The sequence below is a fragment of the Trachemys scripta genome, chromosome 8 (assembly GCF_013100865.1).
Source record: "Trachemys scripta elegans isolate TJP31775 chromosome 8, CAS_Tse_1.0, whole genome shotgun sequence".
In the NCBI taxonomy this organism is placed as follows: domain Eukaryota; kingdom Metazoa; phylum Chordata; order Testudines; family Emydidae; genus Trachemys; species Trachemys scripta.
The window spans coordinates 50,929,504-50,955,052 of NC_048305.1; the positions used below are offsets into that span (position 1 = coordinate 50,929,504).

Sequence of the window (25,549 nt, forward strand, 5' to 3'; positions counted from 1 at the left end):
GAGCATCCGCCAAAATGCCACCGAGAAGCAGCGTCATCCAGAGGCGTCGCCACCGATTTTCGCCTCTGGATGCTGCTGCTTCTTGGTGGCATTTCAGCGGTGATGCTTATTGACGTTGCCGCTTGTCAGCGGCATTTTGATGGATGCTCGTCCGCTGCCACGGTCCTCTGTGGCTCGTTGTCTGGCGCCTGCCAGACGAAAAAGGTTGGGGACCACTGGTCTAAGGAGTTTGCACTTGGAGCTGTTGGTTGGTGAAATCTAAGTTTAGAACTCACAACAAATTTGGGGATTGTGCCCAGGGCCGCCCAGAGCGGGGGCAAGTGGGGCAATTTGCCCCAGGCCCCGGGCCTCACAGGGGCCCCGCAAGCCCTGGCCGAGAATCCCTTTCCTCACCTGGCGGCGGCCCAGGTCTTCGGAGGCATTTCGGCGGCAGGGGGCCCTTCAGTCGCTCCGGGTCTTCGGCGGCATTTCGGTGGCGGGGGGCCCTTCAGTGCTGCTGAAGACAAGGAGTGACTGAAGGGTCCCCCGCTGCCGAAATGCTGCTGCCGCCGCCGCAGACTCAGAGCACCACCCAGTGTATACAAGCTCCCCCGCTTTGCCCCAGGCCCCCTGAATCCTCTGGGCGGCCCTGATTGTGCCCTGGTTTTTAACAGTCTGCCCAGAGGTTGGTTAACTCACGCTCTTGCGTCACAAAGTTCTCTCTCAACAGGACTTGCTGTGCTTGTGAGCTAACAATATCACGACTTTGCCATGTAGAGTTTCCCCTGCAATGGCAATTCAGAATAGTAGGGCTGCACATTGTGTTTGCTGGGTGCTGCAGTCTCTACACACCCTCAGGTGCCGTACTGCCTTCTGATCAAGAGATGGGTTCTAGGCAGTGCAGCGTAGACATGCACACGCAGGGAGATGGGATCACCCTGTGCACATCTCTCAAAAGCCAATGTCCTCCTTTCAGCACAGGGGCAGTGGCCATAGATGGAGTTTGCTGGAAGACGGCGTCCCAGCTACTCACAGTGCTGCTGGCCTTTTATCTTTAGTTGTCACTCCTCCCTTGGTCAGCGGGGCTTGTTCTCTTCTGCTACAGAGGGTAATTCATGCAAATCAGTCTGTGAGAAGCATTTGGCCTCATTTCTTCCACAAAGGGCCTGGGGGGGCCCTAGCACATAGCAGACACCTTGCTGGAAAAGAGGCAGAACTTTACTGTGTATTGCTTCATGCCATTCCTCCTGGGGCACAGTGCCTTCAGCCTCCAGTAGGAGCTTCAGCAGGGGCCAGCGTTCAATAGCTGTTGTCATCTCTTGGCCAGGGCACTGCCTTCCATTTTGGTGACTGGGCCCTGGGTCCTCTGCAGCTACATCCTTCTAAGTCGTGTGCTGGGCCTTCCGCCTTCAGTGGGGCCTGCCAGAAAAATCCAGTAGTGCAAATTTGTGCTGCAAATACACACAGCAAGGATTGCCGGAAGCCCAGTTAGGCAACAATTCATGTCATTTGCAATCACCATGCATAGAAGCTTGTCAACAGTCAGCAAACCAACATGCTTTGGTGTCCCAGAACAGATTTAGCGCTCTCTCTACTTATGCCAGACCGTGGAGATTCTACGCAAAGGTTAATCAGGAACTAGGAGATGGGCAGTCAGGCCTAGTGGCTGGAGCAGGAGTCAGTAGCCAGGAATAGTAGCCCAAGGTTAAAGACTGAGTCAGAGGCCAGAAGTCAGGAATTGGAGCTGAGGGTCAGGACCAGGTCACCTGGAGTGAGGCAAGGCAGGCGCCGGGCTGGGAACAAGCAAGCGAAGCGCAGGAGCTACCCTAGCTTTAGGCAAATGCTTTGAGCAGCCACTGAACTGCTGCTGCTGGGTTTAAGAGCTGGTCTGCTGACTTTTCCCCACCAATCAGATGGCGTAGCCAACCAGGCTGCCTGCTATAGGCCAGCTGTGCTCATTAGCTGGCCCAAAGACTGGCTCTGCTACAGGCTCTGATTCCTGACACCCTTCCATAGTCCCTTCTCCTTGGTATGGGATCAGGTGCCATAAAAGCAGCACTCTGCTTAACTGCAACTCCCAAGCTAACGTAACTGCAGCTTGTCCACATTAAATCATTCTTGCCCTGTTTATAGTGCTATGAGGGGAAAGGCTTGTACAGCGCCTAGCACAGAGGGGTCATGGTCCACAACTCCTAGGCACTACTGCCACACAAATACTAATACAGAATACCAACTTGCAAACTCCAGCCAAACGGAAAGCCAGAGAATATAACAAACCAATGTGAACAGAGAAAAACCACTGCAATGCACACAATAATCTGCCCACATCATTTCAAAACCTGCATCTATATCAGGGTGGGCAAACTTTTTGGGCCGAGGGACACATCCGGGTGGGGAAATTGGGGTTGGGGTGCGGGAGGGAGTGCGGGGTGTGGGACGGGGTGCGGTGTGCAGGAAGGGGCTCAGGGCACGGGATTGGGGCAGAGGAGGGGAGCAGGATGTATGAGGGGGCTCAGGGAAGTGGGTTTGGGTTCAGGAGGGGTGCGGAGTGCAGGAGGAGGCTCAGGGCAGGGGTGTGGACTGCGGGAGGGGGCTCAGGGCAGGGGGTTGGGGTGCAGAAGGGGTGCGGGGTGTGGCAGGGGGCTCAGGGCAGGGGGTTGGGGTGCAGGAGGGGTGCGAGGTGCAGGCAGGGGACTTAGGGCAGGGAGTTGGGGGGCTAGGGTGCAGGAGAGGTTCGGGCACTGGGGTGGCAACGGCGTGCACCGGGGCCAGGGCAGGGTCCCTGCCTGCTGCCCTGTCCCCGGCCTTGCGCCGCTCCAGGAAGCACTGCAGCCCCTGGGGATGGGGGAGCTGAGGGGTCTGCGTGCACTGCCCTTGCTGTGCCTCCAGGTACCTCCCCCGAAGCTCCCATTGGCCATGGTTCCCCATTCCCAGCCAATGGGAGCTGCGGGGGGCGGTGCCTGGAGGCAAGGGCAACACATGGAGCCCTCTGCCCCACCGCCCGGGGGCCAATTCTGAGAGCGGTGCTGGGCCCGCAGCACCACAGGGGGCAATCCCGCGGGCTGGATCCAAAGCTGGGAGGGGCCAGATCCGGCCCGTAGTTTGCCCACCCCGATCTATATGCATGCAGGAACACAGACCCAGCAGAGCAAAACTAGCAATAAGCCTAGCGGAAGCGATAGATCCAGAAGTTTGCAATTCAGTTGCAGTGCTCACTCAACCCTGTGGAGGTGTCATGATTTCTGGTTTATTTAGATGTTAAGTTAGGCAGCCATGTGGTGCTGCTAGCAGTTAGCATTCTTTTAAGGTACGTCCACACTGCAGTCCAAGGTGTGACCGCAGCACAGGCTGGCATACCTGTACTAGCTTTCATCTGGCTAGCTCAGCTAAAAATTGCATGGATGGCCCAGCAGCATGGCCTTCAGCAAGGGCTGTACAAGCTTGCCTGGAGCCATGGGTACAGGCTCCATTGCTAGCTCAATCCGGGGTCCATGCAGCTGCGGCTTCTCTGCTATTTCTAGCTGGATTAAAGCAAGCTGCAGTCACCTCTGATTGCAGTGTAGACATATTGTAAGGGTATATGCTTGAATTTCACAGTCACCGAATTGTGATGCAACCCCTTCATTGTATTGACAGAATTCTGTATGTCACAGATCCAGTTGTGTTCTCTTAAAGGGGAGAGATGTTGCCCGGGTTGCACCAAAAGTGGTCTCATCTTCCTCACAAGGCTATCTATTGTGTACAGTCAATCTATCCACCCAGACATTGACTCACACAAGCGAAAGGGAAAGCAGAAGAAAAAGGAGGAAAGTGGGGAGATGCAGCTCTGAGCCAGTCTATTATGCATGAGGGGCTGTGATGTTGTACCTTCAGGCTGACGCAGACCCACCTGGATTGGAGGAAATTCCAACACTGGGTAAATTCTATGGACTGTGCAACAGATTCGATTAGATGATCACAGTGGTCCCTTCTGGTCTTGGGATCTATTAATCTCTCTCAAGCAGCAGAGACCTTGGTCCACCAAACATCAGGTCAGGCTCGATTCAGAGATAAGGTCCATTTGCCAGATGAAATCTCCTCCTCTCTCCAGGTGTCAGGAGCTAACAGAGTCAACATCAGATGAGCAGGCACAGGCCAAATTCAGGACCAACCAGGGCACCTTGTTGGAACTTGGGAGACTCCACCGGCTGCAGTTCAGATCAGCTTAACACTCATTAGTTCTGTTATGCAGGGTGAAAAGCAAAGGAAAGGGATAGACCAGGGTGAGCAAACTATGGCCCTCGGGCCAGATCTGGCCCCTCAGGGCTTTGGATCCAGCCCGTGGGATTGCCCCCCATGGCGCTGCGGGCCTGGCGCAGGTCTCAGAAGAGGCCCCCTGCGTGTGTTGCCCTTGCTTCCAGGCACCGCCCCCCTGCAGCTCCCATTGGCTGGGAATGGGGAACCGTGGCCAATTGGAGCTTCGGGGAAGGTACCTGGAGGCACAGCAAGGGCAGCGCACGCAGAGCCCTGTACCCCTCCCCCCCCCCCCCCCCCCGAGGGGCTGCAGCGCTTCCTGGAGCGGCGTGGGGACAGGGACAGGGCAGGCAGGCAGGCACGCAGGGAGCCTACCCTGGTCCCGGTGTATGCTGCTGCCACCCTGGATCCGCTTTAGGTAAGCGGCGCCGGGCCGGAGCCCGAACCTCTCCTGCACCCCACCCCCCAACTCCCTGCCCTAAGCCCCCTGCCTGTACCTTGCACCCCTCCTGCACCCTAACCCCTGCCCTGATCCCCCTACTGCACCCTTCCTGCACCCCAACCCCTCCCCTGAGCCCCCTTGTTCAGCCCGCACCCCTCCTGCACCCCAACCCTTGCCCCGAGCTCCCTGCTGCATCCCTGTACACCCCAAACACCTGCCCTGAGCCCCCTCATACACCCCGCATCCCTCCTCTGCCCTAATCCCTTGTCCTGAGCCCCTTCCTGCACACCACACCCTCTCCCACATCCTGCACTTCCTCCCGCACCCCAACCCCCTGCCCCGGCCCTGCATACAATTTCCCCACCCAGATGTGTCCCTCGGCCCAAAAAAGTTCGCCCAGCCCTGGGATAGACCCAGCACACCAATGACAAAAACAGGCACTTTCCCAGAATCCCTTGGTATTTTGTAACCATATAGTCCACAGAAAAACTACAGTGGATGCTCTTTCCAGGAGCTCTTGGGGGGCTGGCGTTCTGTTTTGCACCATTACGTAGATAACAAGAAGGCACCAAAGTATCAGATAACTCAGGAGTGGGGGTTGCGGCTGGGGCCCATTTCTATCCCTGAAGCATTGTTAGATGTGCCAGTTTTCTTTGCACAACCTTATACGTACCAGAATAAACATTTAAAGCCAATTCAGTGCCAATTCAAAAGCAAAGGGCCCACCATCCTCACGAAACCACATCTTGTCTTTTGTAGCAATTTGTAAGTTTTGCCCTGATGGTGCACACTGGGTGGGCGACAGTTGCTTTGTGAAGAACACAAAGGGGAAGTTTTACAGCTTGGCTGCTGAGAAGCACAGATGTTGCAGCCTGTGTCACGGCAAGGTGCTAAAGCCTGTAAGAAATGTTGGCGAGCATTAATTATCTTCCTGCAGCTGTTCCTTAACCCTCACTTACTTGCCTTTTTAAAGGCACTGCCACAATAATGCCTCTGAAGGAAATCAAAGCAGAATGTTTGATGGAAAGAAAGAGAGACAAGCTAAAGGTTAAAAGGAAACGCACTGTGCAAACAGCTTTTAAGTTGCTTTTTCTGCCACTGTCTAGAGTGCCTTTCCCCAACCCCCTGCTCCAGCTTTGAATTCAAACACCACCGGAGAATGTAGCTAACAGTTCACCCAACTGCTGGCAGAATTATGAGAACCTTCTTTATGGGAGGTGATTCCTGGATGTGGAAGCCCTTTGTTCTTTACGATTTATAGAGTCTGTTTGGTTTTTGTTTGTTTGTTTGTTTAAAACTTCAAATGAATGCAACGCTTGTGAAAGGTGTTCTGCTGACAGCCCAGAAAACTGAAATCACTCAGATGCAGCATGCGTGCATTGTAAACACCCAGACAGAGGTGGAAATAATCTGTTTCCCATAGATCAGGCATATTAAGTAAGCGTCAGTGCCATTAGGTAGCTCTGACCAAGATTGAAGCTCCATTTTGCTAGGTGCTGTATGTATATATAGTGAGTGAGTCCCTGCCTTAAAGAGATTACAGTCTGACTAGACAAGACAAAGGATGGAGGTAAGACAGTGTTCTTATCCCCATTTTACAGATGAGGAACAGAGGCACAGAGAAAATAATTCACTTGCCTAAGATCATACCAAAAAACTGTGGTAGGACTAGGAATTGTACTACTGTCTCCTGAGCCCCACTCAAGTGCTTTAACTATATGACCTTTTTGCACTTAAGTGCAAACTTCCCCCAGGTTGCCTTGCTAATGTGCCTCAACTTTCTCCTGCAGTTGTAAGTGTGAGAGGGTAGCTCAGTCAGTCCTTGAGCTCTATGTTGAGACAGGCAATTGTTCATGGACCCCTGCCCACTGTAAAGCAAGCCACAATCCAAACACCCATTGGAGCAACTTTTAATCACTTTCTACATAGGCTTGTTTGAACTGGTGATTTAGAAAGGAGAGTTTGCTTCATATACCCCAAACACCTGAGCCATCCAATCCCCTGCTTTAAGACTGTAATCAGATAGAGCATAAGCTCATTTGAAGACTCATAGACATTATACTTATGAATCATTCAGACATGATCTTTGCATTGTTCCCAGAGGAATGAGATTGTTTCTAGAATCCTATGTGCTATGACTTTCCAAGCACAGTAAGCTCTCGTATACTTTCAACCTAAGTGACTTTTTATTGTAGATAAAGGAAAAACAATCCAAAAAAGAAAGATCAAAAATAAAGGCTCCAGGAGAGAGCGCAGTAGATATCTCCTCTATAATGGTCTGCACTGAAATGAGCACTAAGTGACAGCTGCCTTCAACAGACACCCTGCAAATTTAAAGGGGCAGTGCACAGAAAACAAAAAGATACTGACATTTGCTGCTGACATCCATGGTGGCTGTATATATAGTTAGCTGTGGTTTGTTACAAAATGGCACCACAGTCAGGACTCTAACTTCCATGCAATGGTCTGGGACAATAGCATTAACACCTGCAGGTGGTGTAAATTATCATAACTCCAATTAAGTCAATAGAGCCATGACCATTTGCACCAGCTGAGGATCTGTCCCAAGGGTGGACTTTTCAAAAGCACAGTTCATTGGCCCAACTAACGCAAGGCATTTTTGAAAATGCCACATAAAAGCCAGCAGGGACGGAAAGGTGCACAGCTGGGGATGTTTTCCATCCGTACGCTGCAGTTGTGAATCAATGGTGCCATAATAACACTTCATGGCAAACTTGATCATAATCAAATGGAAGTTGGTCAGCCATTTCAAGAATTCCTCTTCCATGGTCTCTTAGAGGCACTGCACACAAAAGAAAGAAGTAGGGTTGGCTGGTCCATTCAAAAAAGCACCTGGTGGCACTTCTCTTGATGCCTGTTTTTGGCTTTGATAATCTTTTGCTCCAAAAATCCTGCACTGACTCCGTCCCAGTGGAATCTCGCAGGGACTGTGATCTCGAGACCAGGAGATATGCTCTGACAAAGCCAATATCTCTTTGGTGATCCCCACTATCCGAGCACAGAGCTCAGTGTCCTGAAGTTCCAGAACAAGGCATCTGTGCCTTGAAAAAACCCGGGCCTCAAAGCCAGTGGAAAAAATCTCATCAACTACAATGGGCTTTGGATCGAGCACCTTACAGCAGTTCAATCCATATCACATCTGATCAAGGCCACAGTTGCCTGGGGGCTGGCTCCATCCATTAAAGTGTATGCTATCACTTCAAATGCAACCTGTGCTGGTACAAACCCCAGCAATCCACTCAGAAACCAGCCGGGGGGAAATGTGCAGAGAAGGACCAAAACCAGAAATGGCACAATCAAAGCTGTAATTGTATTGACCAATATTTATAAGATAGAATATTTTGTTAATATCAGAGTACAGTACAGACCCGTTTACGCGTGGTTGTCGGGAGTCAAGCCGTCACAACCACGTGTTAACGGACCACGGGTTAAGAGGGCCATGCTGAAATATCTTAAGATATCTATATATACACATGTATAATTATCTAGGATTACATACGTATTCACAGCGTCCCAAATACTGCAAGCCTATCTGTTAACGGCGCTTTGCAAGAATATAAATTCAAATGTGTAATCTAATAAAAACATTATTACTACTACACAGGGGTGAAAGTAACTCAGGACACTTACTGGTATTGGGCAGAGGTGGCTCTGACCCCCAGAAGGGGCGAGGCCTCGGGCAGAAGGGGTGGGGCTAAGGGTCAACATCCCCAGGCCAGCCCTTCCAGGCCACCTGGTCCTGCGCCACCTGGGGTTCCCGTGGTGATTTAAAGGGCCCGGAGCTACAGGTGCTGCTGCTGCGGCCGCGGCGTCCAGAGCCCAGGGCCCATTTAAATCGCCGGCTCCGGGGCAGCTTCTCCCTTTGCCCCCCCCCCACCCGTCATGGCAGCGCTTTAACGTTGCTGCGTCCACCCCCCGTTGGCAGTCCAGCTCTGCTGCGGCAAAGGACCGTCCTTAAAGCGCTTCCGCAGCAGCACTTCAACGTCCCTGCCCTTTTCGCCTCCCCCGTCAGTGGCGAGGGGGAGAGGGGACAAAGGGCAGCAACATTAAAGCGCTGCCACAGTAGCACTTTAACATTGCTGCCCCTTTTCTCCCCTCCTCCTCCTCCCCCCCACATCGGCAGTAAAGACGTACAATACATTTCCACTCCGCACTTCCTGTCGATGTCCATGTCAGTGAGCAAATCTGTAGCACTACATAGCACTTTCCTGTACCACGTGTTAACGAGTCTCGCGTGTTAAATAGGTAGCACTGGGAGGCATGGCGCTACCGCGTGTTAAGCAAATTCGCGCATAAATGGGTCTGTACTGTGGTCATATCGGTCTTCAGTAAGTTTAAACACACATTACATGTAAATACCAAATAGTAAGACAGGATTTCAAACAGAGCTCTGCAAATGATGCTGTGTGCCTCCCTCTCTCACCTTGAGCAGAATTTAGCTCAGCAAGCAGCCCTTCTGAACCTCTGCAGAACAAGGTACCAAGCCAATAAGTTTTCCTCTCTTCTGCACACTAAATCCCTCTAACTTGCCCCCAAGAGGATGGTGTTAGAATTTCAGCCAGTTCTACCACCACATGTAGGATCTGATCCAAAACCCATGGCAGTCAATGGGGTCTTCTTCTGCCTAAAAGTTCCTTATTGATTCCCAAAAAGGAACAGCTGGAAGAGAGAAAGACTCTGCTTCCAGTAACTCTAGAGCAGGGCTGGGAAACAGCATGGAACCTTTTCCATAATGGTAAATTTAATCTAATTGCTTTTGCCTCTTTTTTAATATAGGAAAAAAATATCTTTCTGCCTCAAAGTTCCTGTCACTGCATTTCACACAGGGCGCATATGATGTTATGAGTGAGATCTGCTTGCTGTTATTATCTGTGATTAATCCCGCTGCCAGCTCCAGGGGGAAAAAAAAGCTATTGAAGAGGGTGGTTGCTGTTTTTAAACCAGCAAAGAGGTCCATGGGATTTGTGTGTTAAATGGGTTAGCTAAGAGAATTGGAAGAGTTTTGTTTAAATGTAGTTAGTTTTATTGACGTTTATGGAGATAATCCAGGGACATGAAGGCAAATGGGATTTTTTTTTAATAGTAGAATAGGGGCTCCCAGACTGGATCGGATCAGTTTAGAGCACCTCTCAGGTTCTTTTGAGTCAATGGCTCATTTGGCTGACACAGTTAAGGCACATCAGTTTCATAGCCAACAGTACACAAGGAGCAATGTGACCAGCATCAGGTCTGACTCAGTGGGTCACCTACCCATTTTGCAGCTAGATGAAGTAGAGGTTGGCCTTTGAGTGGGTGAGATAAAGGGAGGATGGAACCCACAACGTTCAGCGTTATAGTCAATCCCCTTAGCCACTCAGCTACTACAGCTCTCAAGTCTACAGTACTTTGAAAAGAAGGACCATGTTACTGAACACTACCTGAGCTGTACATACTCCAGGCCATTGACTGTAGGAATGAAAAGGTTAAAGAGAAGATTTATAGGCATACATATCCTTGCCTGAACAGCCAGGTGATCCTTATGTACACATTTCTCTACACTAAGATCTAATTTTCCATCATTTGCCTTGATTTGCGGTTCCTTTTCTCCCATTTCTTTGATTTAATGTCCAATTATTTCTTGTCCTGTTGCCAGTGAAACAAAATATTTCATAAGCACTCCTGCAGTTTTTTGGACACTGTTTTTAAATGTGTGACTTATGCCTCGGGCACTGCAAAACGCAGAGGATTTTAGGGGATGCCTAACGATGAATTCACCATTTTTTCATAGCAACAAGTCCTGAATTTGGCACTTACTAACACGGTGCCGGAGTTTAAGTGAGTCCGTAGTACTCGTTTCTCTGGCAACTACATGCAGTTAGGCTACCAGGGAAACACCTTCAGAACTGGATTTCCTTTTGCCTGCAAAGCAGAGAGAACTGCCTGTTTTCCTCATTGTGGATCAGCCACTAAATAGGCTGGGTCAAAGATTACATTCTGCAGGGGAGGGTAGGAAGGGCAGGAGGCCAAAGATCAAAGGCCTGCTCCTTATCTCTGCCCTGTGCTGCTGGGGAGCATACCAGGGTAGAGAAGGCACGCTCTGTCCTCATAAAGGACAGTTATAGCCTAGGTCCTGGTCCCTGGCTCAGTCTGGCCAATGCAAAGAGGACACAGAGCTGCCCAGAGAGAGCCGCTGAGGATGTCCCTGATGGGAAGAGAAGAAATAAGGGCCTGGAGAAGGTGACAGAGAAAGGATTAAGGGGAGGAAGTAGAGAGGGAATGACAGAGAAAGGGGAAGAAAACAAAAGGGAGGAAATGAGAAAGGAAAAGAGAAGAAATGCTTGTCTCTATCTCCTCACCCGAAAAGTTTGAGTTCAGACAACTGTGCCAGGTCATGGTCCATTAATGAGTCCCTACAGGCTTTGAAGGACAGTAGGGTTTATTTCAGCACATCTAGTAGCAGCCCTTGGGAAATGGTTCCAGGAAAACCACACCTCACACTTTGGATCTACAGTCTTTCTAGCAAGTCTTAGATCCTGCCTCCCTCCCCTATGTAAAAATAGCACCCAGCATTTCTATATTATCTGGGCAGCACCCACGATAACTTCAGAACGCTATCTCCTCTGCTCAGAAGACATTGCAACTGTAGCTGGTCAGAATGTTTTCACCTACATTTCAGCAAAACATGCTGTTCCATTGAAACCAAAATGTTTCATGAAGACATTTCAGTGCCCATAAAACTTTAGTCACAAAGGTTTTTGGGTCCAGGCTACAGTGAAAGACTGACTCTATAGCTGGGTATTTAGGGTACTGGCCTAGGAAAATCTCTGCTCTGAATCAGGCAGACGTACCTAGGTCTCAGACATCTCACTCCAGGACCCTAACCACCAGGCCACATGCACAAACATAGCTGGAAGGTTTTGGTTCAGTGCAGAACAAAAGCAAATTTCAAAACCATGAATGTTGCTGAGGAGCAGAATTGTCGCCCTCCAGCCAGCTCCAATTTCAACTATTCTCCAGAAGACAAGAACAGCTGTTCCCGCCAGCAGGCTCCTGCTTCCATATCGACAAGCTTTCAGAACTGGAAATGTGAAATATACTCTCTTGTTTGCATTGTGGATAGGACTGTAAATTCCATCCTCCTTTCCTGGGCAGACTGCAGGTGAAAAGGGGATGGGGAAAGAAAGAAACCACAGCAAAATATATAGGTGTTTCCTTGTGCACAGACTCAGAACAGACTCTGTCCACCTAACAGGGATTGGGGCAATCAGTGCAAACTAATATCCAATAGATAATAAATGAACCATAAATATTGGGCAGTCTAGCCAGGTAGGGGAATCAAATTCCAGGACTTCTATTCAGGTTCTTCTATGTCCCTCCCCACATACTGTCCGAGCGCCTTCCAGAAGTGCATTGAGCGATGGGACTAATAGCTGTCCCATACACAGACAAGCTTTACCCTAGTGGTGGATAGTTCCACTGACCTCAGCCCTTTCCTCCTGCACCAGCAGTGGTTGGGAGCTTTTAGGAGGCGGAGCCCTATGCTGCTGGAGAAGGGGACTGGGTTTGGTTTGGTTTGTTCTGTAGTCGTCCTCCTCTACCTATATCAAAAGCAGCAGTGGTAGAGCTAGGTCTATTCTTCTTGGCCAAATTGCTGCAACACATCGGCATGTAGGGGGGGTTTCAAAATAGCTTAGGGCCATATTTCCTAGTGCTCAGCACCCACAAACAGGGCCAGATTAGCAGAACTGCTCAGCACCCTGAGCACATATTGTGGACTGCACGCTGTCGAATATCTGCCCCGAGTGTCACAATGGGAATGGGTGCTGGGCTCTTTGGAAAATATGACCCTTGTTTAGGTGCTTAAGTGGGAGCTGTACTCTTAAAAAGAGGGCCCCTAGGGCAGGTTAAAAATTGGGGCAGAGATCTTCTGAGCTGTCAGATGTGTTCTGAAGGAGCCACTTACTTCCAAGTCCCTCCCAGGAAAGAAAAAGACAGATCTATGCACACATGGGAACAAAGTGTGATCAGGCATCTAACCTCTTGGTGGCTCACTGAGCCAGTATGTTTGTAGGAGGCTGACACTTTGGTTCCGGAATATAAACTTTCTTTTTTCAAATAAATCTCTAGTTCTTATGTGTGAGAAGAAAAACCTTCAAAGTGAACCAGATGGAAACCAACCAAAGGGGTTCCTCCAAGTTTAAAAGCTGGAGTGTAGCACAGATTGTGGGGATCCATGCCAGCTTGGTTCCTCTTTCTGTAAAAGGGAGTTTAATAGGGCTTGCCTCCCTTAGACGTAGTATGAATGTTGGTAAAATGTTTTGAACGTCATCATTGGAAAGGCTGGTAACTACTCCCCCTGCATGAAAGGCACAGCTGAGTTCTCATTCTAAACCCAATTTTGCCTCCATCCCCTCCCCCCGAAATCCAGAACAGACCTAGGGGCTTTAAGATTGGCAGGGTAGGGCTGGTGCTGAGATCAACAGGTGCCAGCTCTTTCTTTGCTACTGCCTAGCAAAGACAAAAAAAGCATGAGAGGTGAAACCGAGTGACTGGACTCCTCCCGCTGATATCTAGTGCCCAGGCCCACAGATTAGTTGATTAAAATCTAATTTCAAAGGTTATTAACTTTTGAATTAGAACATCACTATGGCACATTGGCTCTGGCAAGCTATTTTTGACTCAGCGGGAGCAGCTGGGGACGGAGCTTGGAGCCAGATGAGCACAATGGGGAGAATGGCCCAGTTACGTTGCCCCCTAGGTCTCTAGAGACCTCTAAAGAGCCAAATGAGCAACAAGGCATCTTTCAGGCCAGCTACCAAACTGGAAGTTGTGTAGGTTGACCAGATAGCAAGTGTGAAAAATTGGGACGGGGATGGGGGGGAGGATTACGTAGGTGCCTATGTAAGAAAAAGCTCAAAAAATCGGGACATCTGGTCATCCTGAAGTCGTGCCATGCTGTCTGCATCACTCTGGGCCTGCTAGAGCAGAGAGGATTGTGGCACTAACTGGAGAGTGAATTGGTGCCTTGTTTGAGAAGCACCATCTTCTGTCTGCTTTTTTAGGCTGTCTAACATTTGATTCTTTAACTCTAAGCTTCTTGAAAGGAAGAAGGCTGGATCTCGTGGTTAAGGAACTGAACCAGTACTCAGGACAGCTGGGAGTTGAACCCAGCTATCCTATCACAAACTCCCTGTGCAATTTCAGTGCCTGCAGAAGGAGCGGCATGGGCTAGGGTACTAAACCAGGGACTCAGGAAACAGGTGCTAGTCCCAGCCCTTCTGCTGCCCTCTTGTGGGTCCTTGGGCAAGTCATTTAATCTCTCTCTGCTTCAGTTCCCCTCCCCCGTCTATAAAATAGGATGGTAATAATGCTTCTTTTTCTTCCACCCTTTGCCTTGTTGTATTGCGTGTTTGTCCGGTGCCTACCACAATGTGTGTAGATGCTGTTTGGGGTCCCTAGGTGTTATTGTAATCCGAACAATTATAACAACAAAAAGATAACATCCGTTCCCTCCAGCGCACCACGTCTTCAACCTTAACTGAACTTCCTATTGGGGTATTATTCCTGCTAGATCATATTTCTTTAAATGATACAACAATCAGCCAGCATCGGTGCAGGTACCAACCCTTAGCATTGAAGGAGGGCAAAGTGAGGGGCTGACTCTTTATAGCTCTGCTTAGGAGAGAGGCTGAGGGTCTGTCCTTTCTGATTTTAACCTGCGGTGGTGACAGATCTCAGCACCTGTGAAACACGCACGCACACACAAAAGGCAGAGGAGCACTTGGAAAGATTCTAGGAGCCCAGAGACAGCAGGAAAGCCATTCAGGGAGTGAGCAACAAAGCCAGAAAGAGAACGCTCTGCAGGGCTTGCCAGATGGACTTCACCACACTGCTTGGAGGATGCTGTACAATTAGAACTTGTCATTCACCCAGGCCACAGCTGGACAGCCCCAATTCCTGGCTCACTGCAAAGCAGCTTGTCATTAGCTGGCTCAGCAGCCCAGTCAGGAAAATGCATTCGCCGCTCGACAGACCTCAGTTGAAACACTCCTCCGCTCTCAATGGAAAGGAGTGCCACAGCCTCTAGTCACCTCCACGCCAGCCCCATGTTCACGGCTCATCTTAGACTCGTCTCGCTTGTGCATGGAGAACTCTTTCTAGAAAGGGGAGTTGGTTTCAGACTGTTTCACTACATTTCCTAAGGGATTGTAGCTGGGGGTGGGGGGTTAGGGTGACAGGACAGTCTGACAATACTGTACATTGATACCACCATGCCATTGAAAGAGGTACTACCAAAGCCTACTTACTGGCGGAGCAAGGTAAGGGACACATTCCAGACTCATCTCCCTGCAAAGGAAGAAGCAGCGAAGGATTTTAGTTGTGGACAAGAGTCTGAAAAGTACGTGGAAGTGGGATAATGCATTTTCCCATCTACTCTGCCAGCCCCAATCTGGCCAAAGTTAGTAGCATCTATGACCATGGGAGGTCTTTGCAGTGGCTTCAGTCCAGCTGCTAAGGAACAAGTGGCCACATAACAATGCTGCCTCCTCCTCCCCCAGGCAGGTTCAGCCTCCTGGTAGTACACACAGAAATCTCCCTCCTAGTACAATACTCTGGTTCCAGCCCCTCAATTGGCTGCCATTAGATTTCCCCTACCCACCTGTAGTTTGGTGGCACAGTAGTAACAGGGCAGATTTGCTTTGCCTGTTTCTCCATCCTCAATCTGGAGGGTGTGGGACTCATGAGCTTGGCTAGAAGAGGACCAAGGGCCAGGGAGTTTTGGTCTGGACTGAGCCTGGCTGCCCTCTAGGGCCAACGCTCCCTCCTCTGTGCCAATCCATCACGCTGTGTTGACTCTGACAATGGATAATTACAGTGCACTGCAGTGGATCAGTGATTGCTGTCGCTGAGCCATGGTATTGCTCTGAATGCCCACTGCGATGGTGTTAAACACTGTCTAGCGGTTCCTTTACAGCAGCTATTCCTGGTCCAGCCCAGGCTGTGCCCGAACATCCATGCCTAGAACCATGTGACTAATGGATTTTTCAGTGTGCTGGCACTTCCAAATGATTCAAAATATTGTTTCAGGTCAAACTCTGTTTCATTTTGAAATTAAGTAGGTTTCCCTCCACCCCCAGTTTTCTATTTTTAAATAAATTTAAATGAAATGTTGAAAGAAAGTCATTTTGAATAAAAAACCCATCTAAACGTATCATTTCAAAAACATCAAAACAAACTCTTTAGCCTTTTTTTTTAACCCCACCTTCACCCCCCAACAATTCAGCAAAACCAAATTGACCCAAATCTGCAAAACATTTTGGTCAACCCGAATCTACATGGTTTTGAGGAGGAAAAATTTCAGTCAAAAGTGTCCCTGAGCTGTGTGAGAGCCCATGGGCGTCTGATACCCACAGCTTCATTTCATTCAGAATACTAAAGCAGGGGAGAGATGAACACGGGCTGTCAATTCGCTGTCTCCCTTGGGCGCTCGGATATCGGAAGTGTTGTTATAAGTGGGCAGATGCTGCAGAGGAACGTGAAGGGGGTGGATTCTGGATTGTAGCCCAGTGTTAATGAGGACTTTAAGAGGTGTTCTCCCCCATCTCCTTCTGCCTCTTTAAATATTTTTGAGTGAGTGTAGGTGTGACGTTCCCCTCTGGTGTTATCTGGACCAGTGATCTGCTAGGCTTCTCCAATCCTTGACTCTAGGAGCCAGCCTTACCCTGCTCTGCTGTGAGAACCCCCACTCCTGGGCTGTTCACGCACAGCCTCTGGCAAGTAAGCTGCTCCCAGCTACTTGCAACCGAATGACACTAGTCAATCTCTTCAATCCCAGACACAACCCTAGGAACTCCATCTTGCAGTGTCCAGTTATGCCCACTGGAGGCTGCAAGTTTATATGAGTTTGTCAATTTAACAAAGAAATTTATATGTACCAGGCTTGTTATCCCAAGGGGAGTCTCTGGTATACTTCAAATCAAATGCACAGCTTCAGGTACAATAAACAAACAGATTTTTTAACTCTAAGGATAGATTTTAAGTGATTATAAGTCAAAACATACCAAGTCAGATTTGGTCAAATGAAAGATAAGCAAAACGCATTCTAAGCTGATCTTAACGCTTTCAATGTCCTTACAAACTTAGATGCTTACCACGATAGGCTGGCTGGTTGCTCTTCAGCCAGGCTCTCCCCTTTGATCAGCGCTTCAGTCACTTAGTGTGGTGTCTGTAGATGTAGGTGGCAGAGAGAGGAAGAGTATGGCAAATGTCTCTCCCTTTTATCATGTTCTTTCTTCCCTCTTGACTTTGCCCTCACCTTCAGAGTCAATTGAGCATTACCTCATCGCAGTTCCAAACTGACTAAAGGAAGGTGGGTGACTCACTCAAGAGTCCAACAGATCCTTTTGTTGCTGCGTAGGCCAGCATCCTTTGTTCCTGTGAGGCTGGGCTGGGTTTGTCCCATACATGCTTTGATGAGGTGTGAACTGTCCCTCTACTCTTAGAGAGTTTTTGCCTGGGCTTATTTTAATCCGCAAGAATACATTTTCAGCCTCATAACTATATACATGAAATTATAACCTATAACATCACTATATTACTGCAACAATAATTACTATAACATCACTACAACAACGCTCAGTACATCATGAGCCTTCCGAAGTCACCCATGACAAACTTTGCATTGGCTACTATACAATTATTTTATAAGGATGAACATGGGGGTGTAGGGTGTTCCCACAAGATACTGAACGTCACAGTAGGTGATGGGGAAAGGTGCTGGACTGACAGCCCTGGAGAATGATGCCCCCTCACCAAAAAGCTGGCATATTATGGGCACCATCAGTGCAAGCTCCTCCCCACATTGCCCAGTCATTTCACTTCCCCTCTGCCCTGGAGGGGCGAGAGGGAGAGAAGAATTGCATCTCTGTGGGCCATTCCGTTTTTGGCCAACCCAGAGAGACTGACAGCAAAGCCCAGGTTTTCAGCAGGTGTGATGGTGGTGTAATACGGGCCCTGGGATAGGGACTGGACAGAGACCATCAGGCCTTTTTACACAGGCCCCCAGATAAGTTTGGAAGAGTACAGAGTTTGGGGATGTGCTTGAGTCCTGAAACCCCAAAGGTGGATCATGTTTAATACCTTCACCCATTACAGTGTCTTGCAAGCAACAGCTTGGGACAGGAAAACCTGGCTCCTACGAGGACACTGTCTTTTCCTCTTGGGTTAAATAAAGCTCCAAAGTCTCTTTAGGGAGCACTTCTCATCCCTCACTGGAGCAGGCCTCTCCGCCACCGAGGACAAGAGCTATTGTAAACAGGAGCTGAGAGTACCCGCAATGGATTTTGCGGAGATCCAGGGCAGAGTTCTCAGATTAGGCCCCCAGCTTTGAACAACAACCCTCTCTTTGGGTGACCAGGGGAGACTGAACGTAGGGCCTCTAGCTCCAAAACACAAGCCTCTACCACATGAGCTGAAGGACTAATCAGCTGAGAACACTAGCAGGCAGCTGTTGTCTGGACCAGCCATAGAAGGGGACTCAAACACTTGGCCAGTGTTGCATCTTGAACTCTGTTTACCAAGATCTGGGAAGTAGTCCAGACCTGACCACATTTGCAGCGAAATGCAAGATATATCTCTTCATGCAATAACATCAGAGGAACAACTGGCCCACCAGAGATTAGCACGGAAGGGAAAAAGTCCATGCTGACATTAGTGGTGTATTAAAAAGAGCAGAGTGTGGTATATTGAAAACTAATCTATAACTGTAAATGATACCGGGTTTTCCTGGGCCTTCTTGAAGGCAGGGGGGCAGGGGGGCGGGGAGGGGAGGGTCTATAAGGAAGCATGAAATCAAAGTCAGTCTGTGAAGAGCCAATCTAGAGTAAGGGAGGGTGAGTTGTGCACCTTTGTTTTAGGGAGCAGCCTGTTTTCTCTGTTTCAGGGTTCTTGTGTGTTATCATTCTAAATTCTATGAAATAAAGTAGTGTTACATTGTACCTTCCAGCAACACTTCTCTGTTTATGCTGTAAACATAAACAGAGAGGAAAGAAAATAGCTCTGCAGACTGTTTTGCTTTAATATTAAATGGTGCATGGTAATCCTGCCTCTATGGGATGCTTCTCCATAATTTCTTTCTGCCCTCCTGTTCTTTATGACCAAATAAGAGATTGCAGCCCTGCAATTTAAGGAATAACATTATCTCTATGAAAAGGGGTTGGTGTGTCTCTTTAAATAGGAGACTTCTGCCGCCTTACCCAGGTCTGTTGCCACCAGCATGAAAGGTGAATGTGACTGACGGGCCAGAGTCACTGATTTAGCTAATCTAGGGCCACATTATCCAGGTGACTACTCCAGCCCCAGAGATCAGGGTCATTGTAACACCTAGAGGTCTGATCAGAGATCAAGACCCCATTGTGCAAAGTGCTGTACAAACACGTAGTGAGACAATGCCTATCCTAAAGATCTTACACGCTAATTAGAGAGGAAAGACAAAGAACTAAGTCACAGAAATATTAAGCAACTTGTCCAAGGTCACACAGGGGGTCTGTAACACAGCCATGAATTCAGCCCAGACCTTCTAACTCAAAGCCTTGCTCCTGAACCACAAGGTTATCCTTTTGATAGCAGAAATCAAGAGTTGCTGTTTTCTGTCTGTAACTTCTGTCGAGTTACAGCTTGGCCAGGGAAAAACCACAGAGGAGTGAAGACACCAGCGAGTCACCCAAGCAAACAGAGGGAAAGTGGCAGCAACAAGGAAGGCTTGGGGTTAACTGGAGTTGCTTCCCCACAGCTATGCAGCTTGGGGGTTTTAAAACTAAGCCTTTCCTTTGGCAAAGATTGAGCATAAAACAAGAACACAATGGAATTAAATGCAGAAAGGCTGTAAATGTAAACAAACAAGGGCAGGGAACTCAAAAGTACAGAGCAAGAGCAAACAAGGTGATGAGGGAAGCGGAATTGCAAACCTCTCATGTCTATATGTGCCTAAGGTGTGGGGTGGAAAGTGGCCCTTTGGCATAACCCTCCCGACACACCCTCACTTCTGTCCCCTCCCCGGCTGCTTCGCTGGAGTCATGCTCAGCCCATCAGGGGCGTGCCCAGGAAGAGGCCTCAGGGGAAGAATCACTGTGCAGCATGGCCTCCTCTCAGGGCAGCACCATTTACTGCTGCTCAGATCAATGGTAACTCCCTTTCTGTTCCCTTTCTGTAGTTTTCCCATTCCACAGAGGATTTATAAGTAGGCAGTTGGCGGGTCTCATCCAATGACAGTGTGGCATGGGTAAGAGCCATGCTGCCATTGGCGCAGGGAGCCTAGAGGGGGAAGGCACACATGCTGAGATTCATGGTATAACACATGATGGTATAACAGTTATTCCTATGGATCTTGGCGTCTGCAAAAAACGGCTGCCGTGCCCTGTGGCTGTTCTGCCCCAATCCCACCTCTCTGAGCAGAGGTTGTTGTACTTAAAGTACTGCACAGGATCTTTTTAGGGGGAATAAGACAAAACGCCACATTTATTAGTAATACATGTATTCATTAACACTGTATTATATGCATATATTACACTTACGCTCACACACACACACACACACACAAACCCATTCCGTCTTGTTGTTACCAATTAGTTGCTCCCCTTAACTTCACTGGCCAGGTGAGTTAGATGGGGGAGGAGGTGGAGCCGGGCTTCTGCCGATCCGGATCGATGCTCCCATGTTGACAAGACGAGACCCGGGGTCCTCTGCAAGACACCTCACTTTTATAGCAGCTTCCCTCTTATGCAAATCTGTACCAGATTCAAACTTTGTGTCTGTGTCCATTGGTCCTTTGTGCTGCTTTCTTTTGAGTGTTGTCCCAATGCTGCAAAGAGGGTGTTTCCAAAAGAAGGTGCTTGCTTCTAACCCCCGAGGCGGTCGATATGTCTGCTTGTCTTTAATGAGCCCACTTGACACGTTTTATTGTCCTTGGGTCTGGCTCCCAGCCCCTCTCCAACAGTTGAGGCTGTCTGGAGGTGCTGCCTTCCATGCCTTGCTCATCCACACCTCATTCATTCAACAGGGCAATTGATTAAGAGTGGGGGGGAGAGCTCTTGTTCTACTGCTAGCAAACAGAAATTTTTCTTCTATTTTATTCTATCCTTAGGGGCTATAATATTATACCAAGGGCAATGCAAAGTTTCTAAATGAGGTTTTGATACAAAGTCCCATGAAAACAGAGGTCACCTGTGGGTAGACCCACCACAAGGTTATATGAAGAGGCACAATGTAAAGTCATATGAAAATTATCAGAGATTTATCTACAAGGTCTGGCAGTGCCTCCTAGGTGACAGCTGGGAGAGATCATCGGGAGGGCCTGTCACCAAGCCTTGGACTTCTCTTCAACCACATCTGCCAACCCCCGCCTCCCCTTTCAATGTACAGAGCAATGGTGTCTGCTTGACATCCTGCTTCACTCCACCAACACCAGAGCTAGCCCGGGCTAACATAACAAAGACCCATGGGGCAGAGTACGGGGAAGAACATTATAGGACACACACCCAGGATTAGAACAAGCTTGCTCACTCACTCAAGGGCCCCTGATGTCCAGCTGCTTCAGATCCCTCAGTTCTTTATGTACTTCATCCCCTGGTATTCGTTTGCCTCTTTCCTCATGTAGGAAAATCAAGTTCTGTTTATCCATCGAAGCACTTTTAATGCACTTCTCACCGTGGTGCCTAGGCATGTACCCAAGTCTCCTCACCTCTTCACACGAAATAGGCAGCACTTTCATAGACAAAACATTTGTTTGGTCTGTTGGTTTTGGTTCCCAAACAATTCATTGCCCTGCTCTATTTGACCCATTGCATCTTTCTCCAAACTCTTGCCTGGGTGGCATGTTAAACCAGATCATATGATCGTGCTTGAACCAATCAGGAATATTTCTATATTATGCACCTGGTGATGGGATAGAAACAACCTCAGATTGAGCCCCTTCAGATTTGATTTTCCACAACCAAATCCTCTCTTGAGGTTTTTATTTGGGTCAGACCCAAATCCACAAGACGCCTGACTTGGATGAAACCAACAGACTGCAAGAATGCTTGAGCATGGTCAGCGTCAAATCCCAGTCTTGTTGCAGTCAGAGACAAAAAGCCCAGACCTAATGCAGTCAGCGAACTGAACATCAGCCCAGATTCGGTCTCAGCCTGAACCCTGGGCTTGATTTGGCATCAAACCCAAATCCCCAGCTCAGATTCAGTCTCAAATCCAAACTCCAATCCAGATTCATTCTCAGACCTGAACCCCAGCCTACACTCACAGTGATCAGGGCCGGCTCTAGGTTTTTTGCCGCCCCAAGCAAAAAATTTTTGGCTGCCCCCCCCAGCCCTGAGCTTCCCACCCGCACCCCCTGCCGCCCCAGCACTGGGCTCTCTTCCCCCCCACACACCCCCTGCCACCCCAGCACTGGGCTCCCCCCCAAACGTGAGATCTGCTACCAGCACACGGCGGCCAAGCCCTGGCCCAGCGGTGACTCTGTCCCCATGCGGGTGGAGCTGCTGGGCGGCACGGAGCGGCAGTACTTCCAGGTGGTGGTGTGGCTGCGGGCGCGGAGAACACGACCCCCTCCCTGGGCTTCGCGGCGCTGCTGGTGGCCAAGGTGGATCAGTTCATGCTCACCGCCTGACATGCTGGCAGCCGAGGACCTGGAGAGCCCTCCAGACCTGCTGCTCTTCAGCCTCACCGCGCCCTGGCCCAGCCCTGGCGAGTGGGAAGGCGAGGATCTCCGGCTGCAGGGCTACCTGCTCAGCACTGAGGAGCCCAGCCGGCCGCTCACCTCTTCACACACTCCGGAGCCCCTCTCGCCACCACTGCAGCCCGGGCTCGACTCCAGGGGACCGCGCTTCCCTCCCTCCCTGGCTCCTCACACACTCTGGGCAGGGCTGCCCAGAGAATTTAAGGGGCATGGGGCAAAGCAATTTCGGGGGCCCCTTCCATAAAAAAAAGTTGCAATACTATAGTAACATGTATTTGGAAATGTAAAAAATAACTAGTGAAATACATTCAAAAATTAATTTGTAATAATTTGAAAATACACTAAATACATTATTTAAAAACATTAAATTCTTTAATGGTATGTATACATTTGCAATTACATAATGGGCTGTTGCTGGGTGATGGTGATGGTTGGTGCCGATGGTGATGGTTGGTGCCAATGGACTGTCGCTGCCTGGGGGTGGTGCTGCTGTTGCCCAGGGCTGGGTGGGGAGCTGGGCTCTGGGTTGGGGAGTGCCCGGCTCACAGGGGCTGGCCTCACCGCTGTGGAGTGATGGGGTTCGGGGGTGTCCGGCTCAGAGGGGCTGGGCTCGGAGCTGGGGGTCAGGGCTAGGGGGGCTGGGCTCGGGGGGTGCCCAGCTCAGAGGGGCTGGGCTCAGAGCTGGTGGTCAGGGCTGTGAGGGGGATGAGGTCGGGGGGGGTGCCCGGCTCAGAGGGGCTGGGCTCGGAGCTGGGGGGCTGAGCTGTGAGGGGGATGAGGTCGCGGGGGTGCCCAGCTCGGAGCTGGGGGGCTGGGCTCGGAGCATGGGGGCTGGGCTATGGGGAGGATGGGCTCGGGGGGTGTCCGGCTCAGAGGGGCTGGGCTCGGAGCTGGGGGTCAGGGTTGTGGGGGATGGGGTCAGGAGTGCCCCGGCCCCTTACCATGCCGCTTACCCCTCTCCCAAACATCGCTGCAGCCACCTGGTGTCTCCAGCGGGGCCTGAGTTCCGCCGCTCGGCCGCAGCTTGCAGCCCCTCCCCCTTACCGGCTGAGACGCTGGGGATGGGGGAAGACGGAGACGGGGGGAGCCTTGGACATACTCATGGGGGCCCCTGTGGGGCCCGGGGCAAATTGCCCCACTTGCCGCCCCCCCGGGCGGCCCTGACTCTGGGAGCCCCTCTCGCTGCCGCCGCAGCCCGGGCTCGGCTCCAGGGGACTCCGCTTCTCTCCTTCCGCGCTCCTCACACACTCCGGGAGCCCCTTTCACTGCCGCCGCAGCCCGGGCTGCAGCAGCTAAGAGAGGGGCTCCCGGAGTGTGTGAGGAGCTAGGGGGTGGGAGGGAAGGGAAGCGGGGCCCGGGATGCAGGGAGGGTGATAGGGTCCTGCTGCCGCTGCGACGCCGTCTCCCCAGGGCAGCGTGGCGTTTCCCGAGTGGGCTGTACAGGGCACCGCCGGGCTGGGCAAGGGGCGCGGATCCCAGCTTGCGCTGACAGGGCAAGTGGCTGGGCCAGGGCCTGCTTCCGGCAATGCCGCCCCAAGCAAAAAAAATAAAAAATAAAAATAAAAAAGGGGGGCTGGAGTGCTGCCTCTTAGAAAGTGCCGCCCCAAGCACATGCTTGGGGGGCTGGTGCCTAGAGTCGGCCCTGACAATGATTGACATCCAGAGCTATATCTGATCAGCACTTCCTGGTCCCATTTCTCTAGTATCATTAATGATTATTATAGCACCAACAGTGCTATTATGAACATAAAGATTCACAGGCACACATGTGTATGCTCGCGCACACACTCTTATGCCTCTTGAGAAATGGGTCCGTTCCGCTTTCCTCCTCTGTAGTGATAAAATATTGATTAGGAAATTTGAAATTTTGAAATGATTTAGGAGTCTCTGGATGGGAAATGTAATGTACTGTGCCGGCCGTCTTATGAGCCATCCATCACCTGTCAGCAAGCAGCAAGGAAGTGACAGAATCAATACAAACGTGTCTGAAGATGGGTTTAACTCATTTCCCTTCCCCCTGGGCAATACTCAGAGTAGCCTGGCTGTGGGAGAAGGGAGGCTCAATTGCTAACACAGGGCCAAGTTCACTCAGTGCAAAACGTGTAGCAGGAGTAAAGCCCCGCTCTGCATTCACCCCATCCCAGAAACTGCTGGAGGCCAAGCGGATTTAAATCACAAGCAAAGTGTTTGGTGATCTCAGTGGAGTTCACAAAGGCATACAGAACCACCAGGACCTTGCTGTCCCAGTCCAGGACCAGGAGCCAGGATATGCTAAGTTTAATCCCTCTGTGGCCTTGGGCAAGTTATTAAACCTTTCAAAGGGACCCAAGGGATACAACATGCAAGACAAATGCTGCACTGACTTACTTGCTGCGTCACTTCTCTGAAGTCAGTGGTGTGACTCTATACAGCATTGGCCCCCTTTTGTTTATTAAGCCACAAAACAGGTTCCTGTTTCTCTTACCCCATCCAAGATATTAAAAAAAAAAAAAAAAATCATCTGCAGGGTGACATATTGGCCTCTTACATTTTGCAGATAGAGTCAATTGACCTGTGATCCTATTTTGCAGATTCCCTTAGAGCACTATAATCCATCCTTCAAGACGTTTGAAATGAGACTGGACAGAGCGCTAGAAAATAGACAATGGAGAAAGTCGTGCGTCAGTCCCCAGGGCAATAGAGTGGGTGACCATAGCAGTTCTAATTTATTATTAGAGTTAATTATTCATAGGGTGCTGCAGGGGTTGATGGCACTATACATACAGATCAGATACACCAGACAAAACCCCGTCCAGAGAGCTTGCAGTCTAAAGTCCTAGCTCTGTGTAGTTTGATTTCTGTGGTCCTTGCCCCAGTGCAGCTTTAGCACACCAAGTGAGCTGCGTTGTCAGAAGTGTCTAGTATGACATTGACAAACTGTGACCGTATAGATCATTGTTGCAACCCCTGTTATATATTTGCAGCAAATATTGTGCAAAGGTTGTCATGTAAGGTGTCTATAAAAAGGTTATGATTTGCTGGTTATGATTATGCTATCTGTATGTGTATCATTTTTGAAGTTGACATTATGAATATTGGCTATGTACTTGTATTTCAATGTGTTTGATTGTAAGTAGTGAAGCATTTGGTCAGCTTCTTGAGAAAGGACTATTCTCAGTAAGTGC

General features: G+C 49.8%; 1 long non-coding RNA gene across 1 annotated transcript in view; it reads right to left on the bottom strand.

The window, feature by feature from the left end:
• Positions 1–540: 540 nt before the first annotated feature.
• LOC117882278 overlaps positions 541–25,549 on the bottom strand; it is a 46,167-nt gene continuing 21,158 nt past the window's right edge. The window contains exons 2-3 of the long non-coding RNA XR_004646967.1: positions 3,869–4,199; positions 541–1,430 (exon numbers count right to left, since the gene is read on the bottom strand). This is a non-coding gene — a long non-coding RNA (uncharacterized LOC117882278). The remainder of the gene's footprint in view (positions 1,431–3,868; positions 4,200–25,549) is intronic.